The sequence below is a fragment of the Haematobia irritans genome, chromosome 4 (genome assembly GCF_050003625.1).
Source record: "Haematobia irritans isolate KBUSLIRL chromosome 4, ASM5000362v1, whole genome shotgun sequence".
NCBI classification, from domain to species: domain Eukaryota; kingdom Metazoa; phylum Arthropoda; class Insecta; order Diptera; family Muscidae; genus Haematobia; species Haematobia irritans.
In genome coordinates this window covers 145,668,128-145,685,463 of record NC_134400.1, presented here as the reverse complement: position 1 = coordinate 145,685,463, position 17,336 = coordinate 145,668,128, and positions in this window count along the sequence as shown.

Genomic DNA, 17,336 nt, shown 5'->3' with positions numbered 1-17,336 from the left:
TTCATATAGATCTGTTGAAAGAATAAAAAATCGGTGACATCATCACAGCCCATTATTATGTTAACCACATTCAAATTCTGACGATTTTCAAAAAATTCAGTATTATTGCCAACAAACATGCGTTCATGGATAACATCTGGTAAGTTCTTAAAGCTCGTGTAATGATCGTAATCCATGGAGTACACATGGATATGTAGTTTGGTATGGGCTATATCTCTCAGAGTCATCAGTTCAGGTTCATAAACACGAGATGTATACATACTCGATAGGTTGCAGACGTAGCTGTTGGTCAGAAAAAGGCCAATAATGAGGAACACTACATGGAGCCAATAGTTGAGTAATGTTTTGCCCTCGAACACTTCACCGTAAATGAAAAGGATTATCTTGATGGCATGAAATACAGATTCCAAATAATTTCGTCTTTGAAATTTGTAATAGTTGATGGCCACAATGAGCAGGGAGAGAATAACCAGGAGAAATAATACCATCAACCACATATTCATATCAAAGGATATCATGAGATAGAGATTCTCGTTTATCTCCTTGGCAGCTGGTACTATAAAAACCACCTGACCCATGTAGAAGGCATTGCTAATTTCATAATTCTCGTTTGGCTGCATCACAGTGGGTATGAATCTGTAACCTTTGCTCGTGATAATTTCATTAGCATATTTTCGATCAATGCTTAACTTCCATACGTCATGAAATTCAAACTCCATACTTCCATTGTAGTGGTTAATAAAATTCTCTATAATTTTAAGGAAGGTCCCGGTTCTTACCAGATGCCCCTGGCGGTTGCGATAGCTAAAACATCGTGGCGGATATTCCAAGAAGGGTAAGCGAAATACATACTGATGAAAATTTCGTAAATTCATATGACCCTGGAATTCGGAAAAATTTGCCAATGGAACTATTTCTAATTGCGGATAGGCTATATAGGAGTAGGTGTTATTTCGCCAGTATAAAAGAACTTTAGTCTGACCTTGTTCCCAACATCCTTGGAAAAGGTGGAGTACTTGAGTGGTGGTCACTTCATTTTCCACGATTATAAATAGATAGGTGAACTGGCGACGCCACAATAATATCTCAATTGTGTCCAATGTTCGATTAAGATTATTTCCATTTAATCCGGCAATAGTTAGAATATTCATATTGATCAGCTTGTATAAGTTTTCTCTTGCTGCCTCTGGTTGGCTTATTAGCATTTTGGGTAATTCTTCATTTTCGGCCATTTCAAAAAAATTCTTACGATGATTAATCTCCAAATTCACGAAAAGATTCATGTCGAATCTGTACTCGGTATTGAATTGTCGAATAATATGTATAATATTCGAGTCATTACTGTTTACTTGGCAATACAGCAAAGAATTGAAAAGAAAAATGATTTCCCGAGAGTTGTGTGTTAATCCTTTCATAACTAATTCTTTTTGACTACTGATACAAAGTTAAGGTGAAACGAACCAAATTTAATTTGTGAATAAGCTCTTCATATAACATTATTAAGGGTAATCCCTTGGGAAATTGATCGCCGTATAATATCCTTGTTTAATCTGTTACGGTACAATATTTGGGATACATTCATCATTTAAATAACAAATACGGATGTCAATGGAATTCTTAAGGATAGCCAATTATGTTCTGACACGCCCATAAAGTTAGTCAATCACTTCTAACAGTATAAGTTAATGTAATTTATATATTCTAATTATAGTAGAGCCGCATATAAAATATATAAATGTAATGACATCACTTTTTGGATTTTGTGTTAACAGCAATGTAAGAAGAGAGTATGTATGTTTTTATACCCTGCGCCACACTGTGGAACAGGGTATTATAAGTTAGTGCATATGTTTCACTCAAAAAAAAGTGAATTCTATATTTCACTAAAGCCAATTTTACTTTATTTGAGTTCATAGAATTATTATGTTTGGAGGAAGTTTCCTTTACTCTAATAATTTTTTGTGTACGTTAGTTAAATTAACTAAAACCGTGGAAAAAAATATACTCAAATGAAGCATAAAGATTAACTAAATTCGTTCAGAATTTCTTTAAATTTGTAAATTTTACCAAAAATGCGTCCATCATGAACTCCGTATGTCACTAAAGACATTCTTGCAATTTTGAACTCCAAGTTTTTCCTTCCAACTACAACATTTTCTTTAACAAGTGAAAAAACATAGTTATGCCTAATAAATTTTCTTGAATTTGTCGAAAAATATTAACTTATTTTTATGACATCGGCGTGATGCCAACGTTTGTAATACGGTTTAGTTAAAATTTTCTACAAATATCCAAAATTTTCTAAAATTAACCCAAAGTTGTCTTCCTGGTGGATTCACTGTTTTTTCAGTGTTGTAACACCCAGAAGGAGACGAGATAGACACATGGTGTCTTTGGCAATAATGCTCAGGGTGGGTCCCTGAGTTGATATAACCATGTCCGTCTGTCCGTCCGTCCGTCCGTCTGTCTGTGAACACATTTTTGTGATCAAAGTCTAGGTCGCAATTTAAGTCCAATCGCCTTCAAATTTGGCACATGTTCCTAATTTGGGTCAGAATAGAAGCCTATTGATTTTGGAAGAAATCGGTTCAGATTTAGATATAGCTCCCATATATATCTTTCGCCCGATATTCACTAATATGGACACAGCAGCCAGAGTTTTATACCGATTTGCTTGAAATTTTGTACAAACATAACACATAGCCGTATAGTCAAATTTGATTGAAATCGGTTCAGATTTAGATATAGCTCCCATACATATCTTTCGCTCGATATGCACTTATATGGCCCCAGAAGCCAGATTTTTGGCCGAATTTGGTTGAAATTTTGCACTAAGATTACAATTAGTAGTATACTTAAGTGTGCAAAATTTGATTGAAATCGGTTCAGATTAAGATATAGCTCCCATATATATCTTTCGCCCGATATTGACTAATATGGTCCTACAAGCCAGAGTTTTGGCCCAATTTGGTTGAAAATTTGCACAGGGAGTAGATTTAGCATTGGAGCTATGAGTGGCAAATTTGGTTGAAATCGATTCAGATTTAGATATAGCTCCCATATATATCTTTCGCCCGATATGCACTTATATGGACCCAGAAGCCAGAGTTTTATCCCGATTAGCTTGAAATTTGGCACAAGGAGTACAATTGGTAGTATAGTCATGTGTGCCAAATTTGATTGAAATCGGTTCAGATTTGGATATAGCTTCCATATATATTTTTCGCCCGATATGGACATAAATGGCCCCAGAAGCCAGAGTTTTGGCTCAATTTGGTTGAAATTTTGCACTAGGAGTACATTTAGTAATATAGTCATGTGTGCCAAATTTGATTGAAATCGGTTAAGATTTAGATATAGCTCCCATATATATGTTTTTCTGATTTCGACAAAAATGGTCAAAATACCAACATTTTCCTTGTAAAATCGCCACGGCTTAGTCGAAAAGTTGTAAAAATGAATCTTATTTTCCTTAACTTCTAATACATATATATCGAGCGATACATCATAAATAAACTTTTGCGAAGTTTCCTTAAAATTGCTTCAGATTTAAATGTTTCCCGTATTTTTACTAACATTGTGTCCCACTCTAGTGCATTAGCCGACTTAAATTTTGAGTCTATAGATTTTGTAGAAGTCTATCAAATTCTGTCCAGATCGAGTAATATTTATATGTATGTATTTGGGACAAACCTTTATATATAGCCCTCAACACATTTGACGGATGTGATATGGTATCGAAAATTTAGATCTTCAGGGTATAATATAGTCGGCCCCGCCCGACTTTAAACTTTCCTTACTTGTTTTTTTATATATTTGGTTGTATAAAGTATGTGTTTGCCAAATGTGAGAAAAGTTTTCTTAATTTAATTATTTTTTGCTTACTTTAATGACGTCAACTAAAAGTGAAAAACAAAGTTGTATACAAATGAAATACACAATTTTACTGAATATGAAAATAGTTTCCTAAAATGAGCGAAGTTTTAGCAAACTGAGCTCATAAGACTCTCAAATATGTAAATTTTACTTAAATTGAGTCTGCACTGAAAAAACAGTGAACCAACCAGTAAGAAAACTTTCGGTTAATTTTAGAAAATTTTGAATATTTGTAGAAAATTTTAACTAAACAGTTTTACAAACGTTGGCATCACGCCGATGTCATAAAACTAAGTTAATATTTTTCGACAAATTCAAGAAAATTTATTAGATATAACTAAGTTTTTTCACTTGTTAAAGAAAATGTTGTAGTTTAAAGAAAAAACTTGGAGTTCAAAATTGCAAGAATGTCTTTAGTGACATACGAAGTTCATGATGGACACATTTTTGGTAAAATTTACAAATTTAAAGAAATCCTGAACTATTTGTGGAAGACACGAATTTAGTTAATCTTTATGCTTCATTTGAGTATATTTTTTTCCTCGGGTTTAGTTAATTTAACTAACGTACATAAAAAACAAGTAAGGAAAGTCTAAAGTCGGGCGGGGCCGACTATATTATACCCTGCACCACTTTGTAGATATAAATTTTCGAGACCATATCACATCCGTCAAATGTGTTGGGTGCTATATATAAAGGTTTGTCCCAAATACATGTATTTAAATATCACTCGATCTGGACAGAATTTGATAGACTTCTACAAAATCTACAGACTCAAAATTTGAGTTGGCTAATGCACTAGGGTGGAACAAAAAAAAAAAAAAAACAAGTATATACGGCCGTAAGTTCGGCCAGGCCGAAGCTTATGTACCCTCCATCATGGATTGCGTAGAAACTTCATCTAAACACTGCCATCCACAATCGAATTACTTAAGTTGCGCTTGCCGATGGAAAGGTATCTTAAAACCTCCTAACACCATCTTCTAAATTGTATGTAAGTTCATACGTGGTATATATTAAATCAAACAAGTATATACAGCAGTAAATTTGGCCGGGCCGAATTTTAAATACCCACCACCATGAATCAAGTATAATAGTTTACTATGAAAACTCTTGGTCGTTGTGAGTTACTTGATAATATATAGAATTGTAGGGGGTTTGATGACAAATCTTCTTCCAAACGAGCCAGCTCCCGAAGACAAACTTTAAAGATTCTACCTATGAAGACCAGATAAGATTCTGGATTTATGAGAACCAATTTTGTTAGAGTTTTAGAGAAAATATAAACATGTCGTGTATATATTGAAATTACGCCTTGATTTAAAATCTTAAATCTGTAGATTTTTCCGCATTTTTTAAATACGATGAGTAAAATCTGGAACTTTTACTTTCAGTTTGAAGCAATTTTCATGATCAGTGCGCCTGCTATACCCTGAAAGAAGAAACTACGTTTTCTAGAAGCCCAAGAAATAGAGCCGGGAGTTCGGTGTATATGGGGGCTATACCAAAACATGGACCGATGGGCTCCATTTTCGGCACACCTTTTTATGGTCCCAAAAGAACTCTAGATTTTCAATTTCAGGAAAATCGGATAGAAAATATAGTTTCTAGAAGCCCAAGAAGCAAAATCGGGAAATCAGTCTCTATGGGGGCTATATCAAAACATGGACCGATGAGCACCATTTTCGGCACACCTTTTGATGGTCCTCAAATACCTCTAGATTTCCAATTTCAGGCAATTCGGATGGTAAATATAGTTTCTAGAAGCCCTAAAAGCAAAATCGGGATATCGGTCTATATGGGGGCTATACCAAAACATGGACCGATAAGCACCATTTTCGGCACACCCGTTTATGGTCCTTAAATACCTCTATATTTCCAATTTCAGGCAAATTGGATAAAAACTACGGTTTTTATAGGCCCAAGACTCCAAATCGAGAGGTTGGTTTATATGGGGGCTATATCAAAACTTGGACCGATTCGAACCATTTTCGACACACCTCTTTATGGTCCCAAAATACCTTTAGATTTTCAATTTCATACAAATCGGATAGAAAATACTGTTTCTAGACGCGTAAGAAGCAAAATCGGGAGATCGGCCTATATGGGGGCTATACCAAAACATGGACCGATATGGACCATTTGCGACACACCTCTTTATAGTCCCATAATACCTCTAGATTTCCAATTTCAGGCAAATCGGATGGTAAATATATTTTCTAGACGCCCAAGAAGCAAAATCGGGAGATCGGTCTATATGGGGGCTATATCAAAACATGGACCGATACGAACGATTTTCGACACACTTCCTTATGGTTCTAAAATACCTCTAGATTTTCAATTTCAGACAAATCGGATATAAAATACTGTTTCTAGACGCCTAAGAATCAAAATCGGGGAGATCGGTTTATATGGGGGCTCTACTAAAACATGGACCGATACGGACCATTTTCGACACACCTCTTTATGGTCCCAAACTACCTCTAGATTTCCAATTTCAGGCAAATCTGATAAAAACTACGGTTTTTATAGGCCCAAGACCCCAAATCGGGAGGTCGGTTTATATGGGGACTATATCAAAACTTGGACCGATATAGCCCATCTTCGAACTTGACCTGCCTGCAAACAAAAAACTAATCTGTGGCAAATTTCGGGACGATAGCGCCATTATTGAAGGCTGTAGCGTGATTACAACAGACAGAATTGTTGCTGGCTTATCGACGTACACCTTTTCTTTCAAATAACCCCAAAGAAAAAAGTCCAACGGTGTCAAATCACATGATCTTGGCGGCCTATTGACATCGCCATTACGTGAGATAACACGGTCATTGAAAAGAGCCATTGTTTCGTTAGCTGTGAGGCAAGTGGCACCGTCCTGCTGAAACCACATATCGTCCACATCCATATCTTCCAATTCGGGCCATAAAAAGTTCGTTATCATCTCACGATAGCGAACACCATTCACAGTAACTGCCTGACCGGCCTCATTTTGGAAAAAATGCGGCCCGATGATGCCGCCATCCCATAAACCGCACCAAACAGTCACTCTTTGTGGGTGCATTGGTTTTTCGACAATCACTCTTGGATTCTCATTCGCCCAAATGCGGCTATTCTGTTTATTGACGAATCCACTGATGTGAAAATGTGCCTCATCACTGAAGATGATTTTCTTCGAAAATTGATCATCCACTGTTGCCATTTCTTGGAACCATGCTGCCCATTCACGATGTCCATGGTTCAAATTGAGTAAGTCTGAAATAGAACCAGTAAGGAAAGTCTAAAGTCGGGCGGGGCCGACTACATTATACCCTGCACCACTTTGTAGATCTAAATTTTCGATACCATATCACATCCGTCAAATGTGTTGGGGGCTATATATAAAGGTTTGTCCCAAATACATACATTTAAATATCACTCGATCTGGAAGAATTTGATAGACTTCTACAAAATCTATAGACTCAAAATTTAAGTCGGCTAATGCACTAGGGTGGAACACAATGTTATTAAAAAAAAATATGGGAAACGTTTAAATCTGAAGCAATTTTAAGGAAACGTCAAAAAAGTTTATTTGTGATTTATCGCTCGATATAAATGTATTAGAAGTTTAGGAAAATTAGAGTCATTTTTACAACCTTTCGAATAAGCAGTGGCGATTTTACAAGGAAAATGTTGGTATTTTGACCATTTTTGTCGAAATCAGAAAAACATATATATGGGAGCTATATCTAAATCTTAACCGATTTCAACCAAATTTGGCACGCATAGCAACAATGCTTATTCTCCTCCCTGTGCAAAATTTCAACTAAATCGGAGTTAAAAATTGGCCTCTGTGGTCATATGAGTGTAAATCGGGCGAAAGCTATATATGGGAGCTATATCTAAATCTGAACCGATTTTGCTGATATTTTGCAAGTTTTTCGAGACTCATAAAATATTCGGATGTACGGAATTTGAGGAAGATCGGTTGATATACACGCCAATTATGACCAGATCGGTGAAAAATATATATGGCAGCTATATCTAAATCTGAACCGATTTTTTCCAAATCAACAGGGATCGTCTTTGAGCCGAAACAGGACCCTATACCAAATTTAGGACAATCGGACTAAAACTGCGAGCTGTACTTTGCACACAAAAATACATCAACAGACAGACTCTAATATATATATATATATATATATATATATATATATATATATATATATATATATAATATATATATATATATATATATATATATATATATATATATAATATATATATATATATATATATATATATATATATATATATATATATATATATATATATATATATATATATATATATATATATATATATATATATATATATATATATATATATATATATATATATATATATATATATATATATATATATATATATATATATATATATATATATAGATATATATATATATAGAGCGATAAATCATAAAAAAAAAACTTTTGCGAAGTTTCCTTAAAATTGTTTCAGATATAAATGTTTCCCATATTTTTTATACACTGCGCCACACTGTGGAACAGGGTATTATAAGTTAGTGCATATGTTTGCAACACCCAGAAGGAGACGAGATAGACACATGGTGTCTTTGGCAATAATGCTCAGGGTGGGTCCCTGAGTCGATATAACCATGTCCGTGAACACATTTTTGTAATCAAAGTCTAGGTCGCAGTTTTAGTCCAATCGACTTCAAATTTGGCACAAGTATGTGTTTTGGCTCAGAATAGAACCCTATTGATTTTGGAAGAAATGGGTTCAGATTTAGATATAGCTCCCATATATATATTTCGCCCGATATGGACTTATATGGCCTCAGAAGCCAGAGTTTTACCCCAATTTGGTTGAAATTTTGCACTAGAAGTACAACTAGTAGTGTAGTCAAGTGTGCCAAATTTTATTGAAATCGGTTCAGATTTAGATACTAGATCTCATATGACCACAGTGGCCAATCTTTACTCCGATTTAATTGAAATTTTGCACAGGTAGTAGAATTAGCATTGTAACTATGCGTTTCAAATTTGGTTGAAATCGGTTCAGATTTAGATATAGCTCCCATATATATGTTTTTCTGATTTCGACAAAAATGGTCAAAATACCAACATTTTCCTTGTAAAATTGTTACTGCTTAGTCGAAAAGTTGTAAAATGACTCTAATTTTCCTAAACTTCTAATACATATATATCGAGCAATAAATCATAAATAAACTTTTGCGAAGTTTCCTTAAAATGCTTCAGATTTAAATGTTTCACATATTTTTTTACTAACATTGTGTTCCACCCTAGTGCATTAGCCGATTTAAATCTTGAGTCTATAGATTTTGTAGAAGTCTATCAAATTCTGTCCAGATCGAGTGATATTTAAATGTATGTATTTGGGACAAACCTTTGTATATAGCCCCCAATACATTTGACGGATGTGATATGGTATCGAAAATTTAGATCTAACAAAGTGGTTCAGGGTATGATATAGTCGGCCCCGCCCGACTTTAGACTTTCCTTACTTGTTTTATTTTGTATGCATAAAAAATTACGTTCTGCTAACTATGAGTATGATCGTTTAATGAGAAAGTCTTTGAGTGATTGAACTTTATATCAAAGTTTATTTCAAAAAATGTTGGAGACATACTTAACAACAGAGAAATTTCAATGGGCTGCGGAAAATTTCGTAAAAAATAATAAAATTTAACTAAATTATAATAGAATTCGCCCTTGTGCCAAAATAATTACATTATGCAGAAAACGAAGTCGTCCCATTCTTGTCGGCGGCGGCTGACTAATCTTTAAACCTCCGGCGGCGGCTTGACGGCTAAGGCGATACAAATTTGTTTCTTCGGCGTCGCAAAATTATCGCTAATAAAATCAATTTGAAGTTATCCTAATGGTAATGACATTTGTTATACAACCAAACGTACAATCAAATTTACATTTCTTTCAAATTTTCTGAGTAAATTTTATTATAGCAACTTGATACTAATTGATTGTGGTTGGAAAGTTAAAAATTTTGTTAAAAAATATAACAATTTATTATATTTTTTTCTGGTATAAACCAATATTCTAATTTATTGGCGGTTAAATTTGAGTCGAGATGAGTCAACATATTCGGCGGAGGCCGAATATTGGAGTCTAAAATCAATATTTCTGCTAGGCAAATTTTTTGCAGTTAAAAGTAATTAATATTATATGAGGTTTAATGTATAAAAAGTCTTTGAGTCATAGACAACTAAATAATAGATGACCCATCGGTGTCAAACACGGTTTGACAGTTCCCAAAATGAAGAATAAACGAAGAAAATAGGGGCAATTCTCAATTTTCGTTGAGAGTCGTTTTTATAATCCTTATACCCTCCACCATAGGATGGGGGGGTATATTAACTTTGTCATTCCGTTTGTAACACATCGAAATATTGCTCTAAGACCCCATAAGGTATATTCTGAGTCGATCTAAGCATGTACGTCCGTCCGTCTGTTGAAATCACGCAAACTTCCGAACGAACTTGAAACTTGGCCCAAGTAGTTGTTATTGATGTAGGTTGAATTCAAATGGGCCATATCGGTCCACTGTTACGTATAGCCCCCATATAAACCGATCTCCAGTTTTGAACTCTGGAGCCTCTTGAAAGAGAAAAATTCATCTGATTCATTTGAAATTTGGTACGTGGTGTTAATATATGGCCTCAAACACCCATGCAAAAATTTGTTGAAATCGGTCCATAATTATATATAGCTCCCATATAAACCGATCCCAAGATTTGACCTCCGGAGCCCCTTGGTAGAGCACAATTCATCCGATTCGGTTGAAATTTGGTACGTGATGTTAGTAATGGTCTCTAACAATCATGTAGGAATTGGTCCATATCTGTCCATAATTATATATAGCATCCATATTGGAGGAATAAATTTCATCCAATTCGGTTGAAATTTGGTACGTTGTGCAAGGATATGGCCGCTAACAATCATGCCAAATTGCTCCATATCGTTCTATAGTTATACACGCAAAGAAAAAAAAAACGTTTGGAATACGTGTACCGAAAACGTTTTTCTTTTGTTAGAGTTTTTTGAATTGCTTCGAAAATTTTAAACTTTTATCACCAAAAAAATTGGTTTGTTATAAAATTTTATTTTTTCAATAAAAAAAGTTATTTTTGAAACAAAACACAGTCCATTTCGTTTATATCAAACACTGTCCTTTTCTGACTTTAGGTCTTTAATAAAACACATTTTACAGTTCAAATTTAATATACTACAATGTAATGTTGAACATTTTTCGGAATCTTCCGAACATATCTGGAATATATGTTAAAAAAAAACTTTGGTCAAAGCAGGGATCGAACCCACGACCCTTGGCATGCAAGTCGGACGTAGCAACCACTGCTCCACGGTGCCAAACTAAATGTTTGTTTCTGTTAAATAAACTTTGTTTATTCGGTTCGTGGGCGCCGCAAGCTATGCTATATAAATATAACTTATATGGATAGTTATCTATTGATGACCATAACAGGTACATAGCTCAGTGGTTAGTGTGTTGGCTTACAAAGTGCATGGTCCGCGGTTCGATTCTCCGTCCAGGTGAAAGGTAAAAAAAAATTTAAAATTTATAAAATCGTATAATTTCTTCTACATTGTTGGTATTGCAGGAAAAGGTGTTAAGAACTAAAAAACCTCGTGGAATGTGAGAAAAAGATGTGAGGAAAACGCAAAAAATAATTTCTTTCCTCCCAAACGAAATTTTAGACAAGCAAAGTTCGTTTCTCATTTGCTTTTCGCTGTAAGGAAGTGTATTTGGAAGAAAAGTATATACTTTTTGTGATAAACGTTTATTCTTTTCAGGATGTAAAAACAATTTCATAAAGACTAACTCAAAAAGAAAAACATTGTTTTCTTGCTAATTGCATTTTCCCTCACATCTTTCTCACATCCACGAGGTTTTTTAGTTCTTAACACCTTTTTCTTGTAATGCCAACAATGTAGAAGAAATTATACGATTTTGTAAATTTTTAAAATTTTTTACCTTTCGCCTGGACGGAGAATCGAACCGCGGACTATGCACTTTGTAAGCCAACACACTAACCACTGAGCTATGTACCTGTTATGTTCATCAATAGATAATTATCCATATAAGTTATATTTATATAGCATAGTTTGCGGCGCCCACGAACCGAATAAACAAAGTTTATTTTAACAGAAACAAACATTTAGTTTGGAACCGTGGAGCAGTGGTTGTAACGTCCGACGTGCATGCCAAGGGTCGTGGGTTCGATCCCTGCTTCGACCAAAGTTTTTTTGTTTTTTTTTTACATATATTCCAGATATGTTCGGAAGATTCCGAAAAAATGTTCAACATTACATTGTAGTAGATTAAATTTTGAACTGTAAAAATGTGTCTTATTAAAGACCTAAAGTCAGAAAAGAACAGTGTTTGATATACACGAAATGGACTGTGTTGTTGTTTCAAAAATAACTTTTTTTATTGAAAAATAAAAATTTTGTAACAAACGAACTTTTTTGGTGATAAAAGTTTAAAATTTTCGAAGCAATTCAAAAAACTCTAACAAAAGAAAAACGTTTTCGGTACACGTTTTCCAAGCGTTTTTTTTTCTTTGATTCTAAGATTCGGCCTGGCCGAACGGCCGTATATACTTGTCCTATTTTATCCACAATTTGAACATTTTTATCAGAATTCATTTTGGGAACTGAAACATTTTTGCCGTGGAGATGGGTATGTCATTTATTTGTTATTTATCTATAACTTAATATTTTATTCACGCTCACTCAAGACAGTATTTTTTTACTGATAGGAAAGAAAACTCGTGCTCGACTTACGCATGAATCACGACAATTTGCTGTCATGAGAAAATGTTTATACCCACCACCATAGAATGGTGACGGGGGTATAATAAGTTTGTCATTCCGTTTGTAACACATCGACATATCGATTTCCGACTATATAAAGTATATATATTCTTGATCAGGGAGAAATTCTAAGACGATATGACCATGTCCGTCTGCCTGCACAAACTCGCCTTTTGTCTGCAGGCAGGTCAAAGTTCGAAGATGGGCTATATCGGTCAAGGTTTCGATATAGTGCCCATATAACCGACCTCCCGATTTGGGGTCTTGGGCTTATAGAAATCGTAGTTTTTATCCAATTTGCCTGAAATTTTAAACCTACAGGTATTTTATGACTATAAAGAGGTGTGCCAAAAACCGTAGTTTTTATCCAATTTGCCTGAAATTGAAAATCTAGAAGTATTTTAGGACCATAAAGAGGTGTGCCAAAAATGGTGAGTGTCGGTCCATGTTTTGGTATAGCCCCCATATAGACCTATCTCCCGATTTTACTTCTTGGGCTTATAGAAACCGTAGTTTTTACCCAATTTGCCTGAAATAGGAAATTTAGAGATATTTTAGGACCATAAAGAGGTGTGCCATAAATGGTGAGTATCGGTCCGTATTTTAGTATAGCCCCCATAAGAACGATTTCCCGATTTAACTCCTTAGGTTTCTAGAAACCGTAGTTTTTACCCAATTTGCCTGAAATTGTAAATATTCTGGTAGTTAAGGTTCACAAACGCGTGTATCGGATTAGGGTTTTATCGGTCCATTTGGTAATGCTTCCATATAGACCGATTTCACTTCTTGAGAGTATAGAAGGCACCCTGATCATGAAAATTGTTTGAAACTCAATGTAAAATTTCCAGATTTTATTTGTCGGTTGAAAATCTACAGATTTAAGATTTCAAATCAAGACGTATTTATAATTTTCTTGCTCTAAAACTCAAACAAAAATGGTTCTTATAAATCCAGAATCTGATATAGTCTTCATAGGTAAAATCTTTAAATTTATCTTCGTGAAGTGTACTGGTTGAACTGCTCTGCTTGATCTGTCCTCAAACCCTCCGAAATTTCAAAGGAAACTCTAATATTTGAGTCATGGTGGTGGGTGTTTAAGATTCGGCCCGGCCGAACTTACTGCTGTATATACTTGTTATACCCAGCACCATAGAATGGTGACGGGGGTATAATAAGTTTGTCATTCCGTTTGTAACACATCGAAATATCAATTTCCGACTATATAAAGTATATATATTCTTGATCAGGGAGAAATTTTAAGACGATATAGCCATGTCCGTCTGTCCGTCTGTCTGTTGTAATCACGCTACAGTCTTCAATAATAAAGCAATCGTGGTAAAATTTCGCACAAACTCGTCTTTTGTCTGCAGGCAGGTCAAGTTCGAAGATGGGCTTTATCGGTCCAAGTTTTGATATAGTCCCCATATAAACCGACCTCCCGATTTTGGGCCTTGGGCTTATAAATACCTTAGTTTCTATCCAATTTGCCTGAAATTGGATATCTAGAGGTATTTTAGGACCACAAAGAGGTGTGCCAAAAATGGTGAGTATCGGTCCATGTTTTGGTATAGGCCCCATATAGACCGATCTCCCGATTACATTTATAGGGCTTCTAGAATCGATAGTTTCTATCCAATTCGCCTGAAATTGGAAATATAGAGGTATTGTAGCACCATAAGGAGGTGTGCCAAAAATGGTGACTATCGGTTGATGTTTAGGTATAGCCCCCATATAGACCGATGTCCCGATTTGGGGTCTTGGACTTATAGAATCCGTAGTTTTTATCCAATTTGCCTGAAATTGGAAATCTAAGGGTATTTTAGAACAATAAAGAGGTGTGGCGAAAATGGTGAGTATGGGTCCATGTTTTGGTATAGCCCCCATATAGACCGATCCCCAGTTTTTACTTCTTGGGCGTCTAAAATCTGTAGTTTTATCCAATTTGCCTGAAATTAGAAATCTAGAGGTATTTTAAAATCCTAAAGAGGTGTGCTGAAAATGATGAGTATCGGACCAGTTTTTTTATATAGACCCCATATAGACCGATCCCCAGATTTTATTCTTGGGCTTATAGAAACCGTAGTTTTTATCCAACTTGCCTCAAATTGGAAATCTGGAGATATTTTAGGACCATAAAAAGGTATGCCGAAAATGGTGAGTATAGGTCCATGTTTTGATATAGCCATCAGATAGACCGATCTCCCGATATTACTTTTTGGGCTTCTAGAAACCGTAATTGTTGTCCACTTGCCTGAAATCGAAAATCAGGAGGTTTTTAGGAATACAAATAGGTGTGCAAGATTTTTTTTTTATTTGGAATTTATTACAACTGAGTCCTTACTCATCTAGTAATTTTTTGATAACATAATGTATAAGTCTTATACTAGAAATTTTAACCTAGTATGTATGTAGCAAGAAATGATTTTATTTTTTAGGCTTCTAGAATCCGTAGTTTTCATCCAATTTGCCTGAAATGAAAAATCTACAGGTATTTTAGGACCTTAAATATGAGAGCCGAAAATGGCGTGTATTGGTCCATGTTTTGGTTTATCTCCCAAATAGACCGATCTCCCGATTTTACTTCTTGGGCTTTTAGAAACCATAATTTTTATAAAATTTGCATGAAATTTTAAATCTAGAAGTATTTTAGGAACATAAAGAGGTGTGCCGAAAATGGTGAATATTGGTCCATGTGCACTGATAATGAAAATTGCTTGAAACTGAATTATAGTTTCCAGATTTTACTTCTGGTAATCATTTAAATAATGGGGGTAAAAATCTACAGATGTTAGATTTTAAATCAAGGCGTTATTTCATTTTCATTTCATTTTCTTACACACTTGCACACGATGTTTATGATTCCTCTGAAACTCAAACAAATATGGTTCTTATAAATCCAGAATCTGATCTAGTCTTCATAGGTAAAATATTTGAATTTATCTTCGGGAAGTGTACTAGTTGAACTGATCTGCTTGTCACCAAATCCCCCTGAAATTTTCACAGGAAACTATAATATTTGATTCATGGTGGTGGGTATTTAAGATTCGGCCCGGCCGATCTTACTGCTTTATATACTTGTTTTTACTAACATTGTGTTCTACCTCAGGGCATTAGCCGACTTAAATTTAAAGTCTATAAATATTGTAGAACTCTGTCCATATTAGATATGTCAGATATACAGAATAATATGGTATCGAAAATGTGGATCTACAAAGTGGTGCAGGATATAATATAGTCGGCCCCGCCCGACTTTAGACTTTCTTTACTTGTTTTTTTTTTTTTAATAAATGCAATATATGTATCGCAATTGCATACATTTGATGCTTCTTTAGTACTCGTCAGTTATTTACATCCGAAAATTAATAAATTGAAAATATAGCTTCACACAAAACGAAATGATTAAGAAAAAAAAAACATTCCAGCACGGGAAAATGTGAATTCTTTCAACTGGCACAAAGAAAGAGTTGCAAAAATCAAACTGATCTTTGATTGCTTCATTCTCGGACAGGCACAGTTTATACAGCTTGGTAAAAGCTACTATACCACATTACTAGCCTATACCACATTTGCTGCACTCACCCTATAATTTTTTCCCTGTTTTTACTTCATTTAACTAATGTACACCAAAAATGATTAAAATCTCAAAAATTTTCTCAAAACATAATAATTTCATTAACTTGATTTTATTGCCATATAAGCTTCACTCTGTTTTTGAGTGTAGGAAAAATATATACCCTGCATATGCCTGAGCAGCCATATCCGAGGTACCAATATCCTGATGTCACTCTAACTTCAAATGACATGTTTCGAACACGAACATACGTTAAAACAAATATGAATTTAGTTTATCTAAAATTTAGTTCCGGAGGTATTTTTTTATTTGATAAATAACTTTCTACAAAGTAATTCGCAGAGAAACACAACAAATGCAAACAATATGCCAATAAACCAAATTACCATAGCATATTGCAAATAAGCCGTTGATATGGAACGATTTTCTTCTGAGTCCCTGAAGAAGTGAAGTGTAGAACTCACAACACCGTCCCATTTACTATCAGTAGTAAACTTCTTAAAAAGGCCACTGTCCATCAAATACGATAAATAACGATTGAAAAACTCAATAAATGGTGAACGATGTGGAATTGGAATGGCCAATGGGTATTTATGCAATGGCTCCGAGATATATTTAGCTAATGGTTTCTTCATATAGATCTGTTGAAAGAGTAAAAACTCGGTGATATCATCACTGCCCAGAGTTATGCTAAGCATATTCAAATTCTGGCGATTTTCAAAAAACTCCGTATTATTTCCAACAAACATGCGTTCATGAATCACATCTGGTAAGTTCTTTAAGCTCATGTAACGATCGTAATCCATGGAGTGCACATGGATAAGTAGTTTGGTAAGGCCTATATCACTCAGAGTCATCAGTTCAGATTCATAAACACGAGATGTATACATACTCGATAGATTGCAGACATAGCTGTTGGTGAGAAAAAGACCAATAATGAGGAACACTACATGGAGCCAATAGTTGAGTAATGCTTTGCCCTCGAACACTTCATCGTAAATGAAAAGGATTATCTT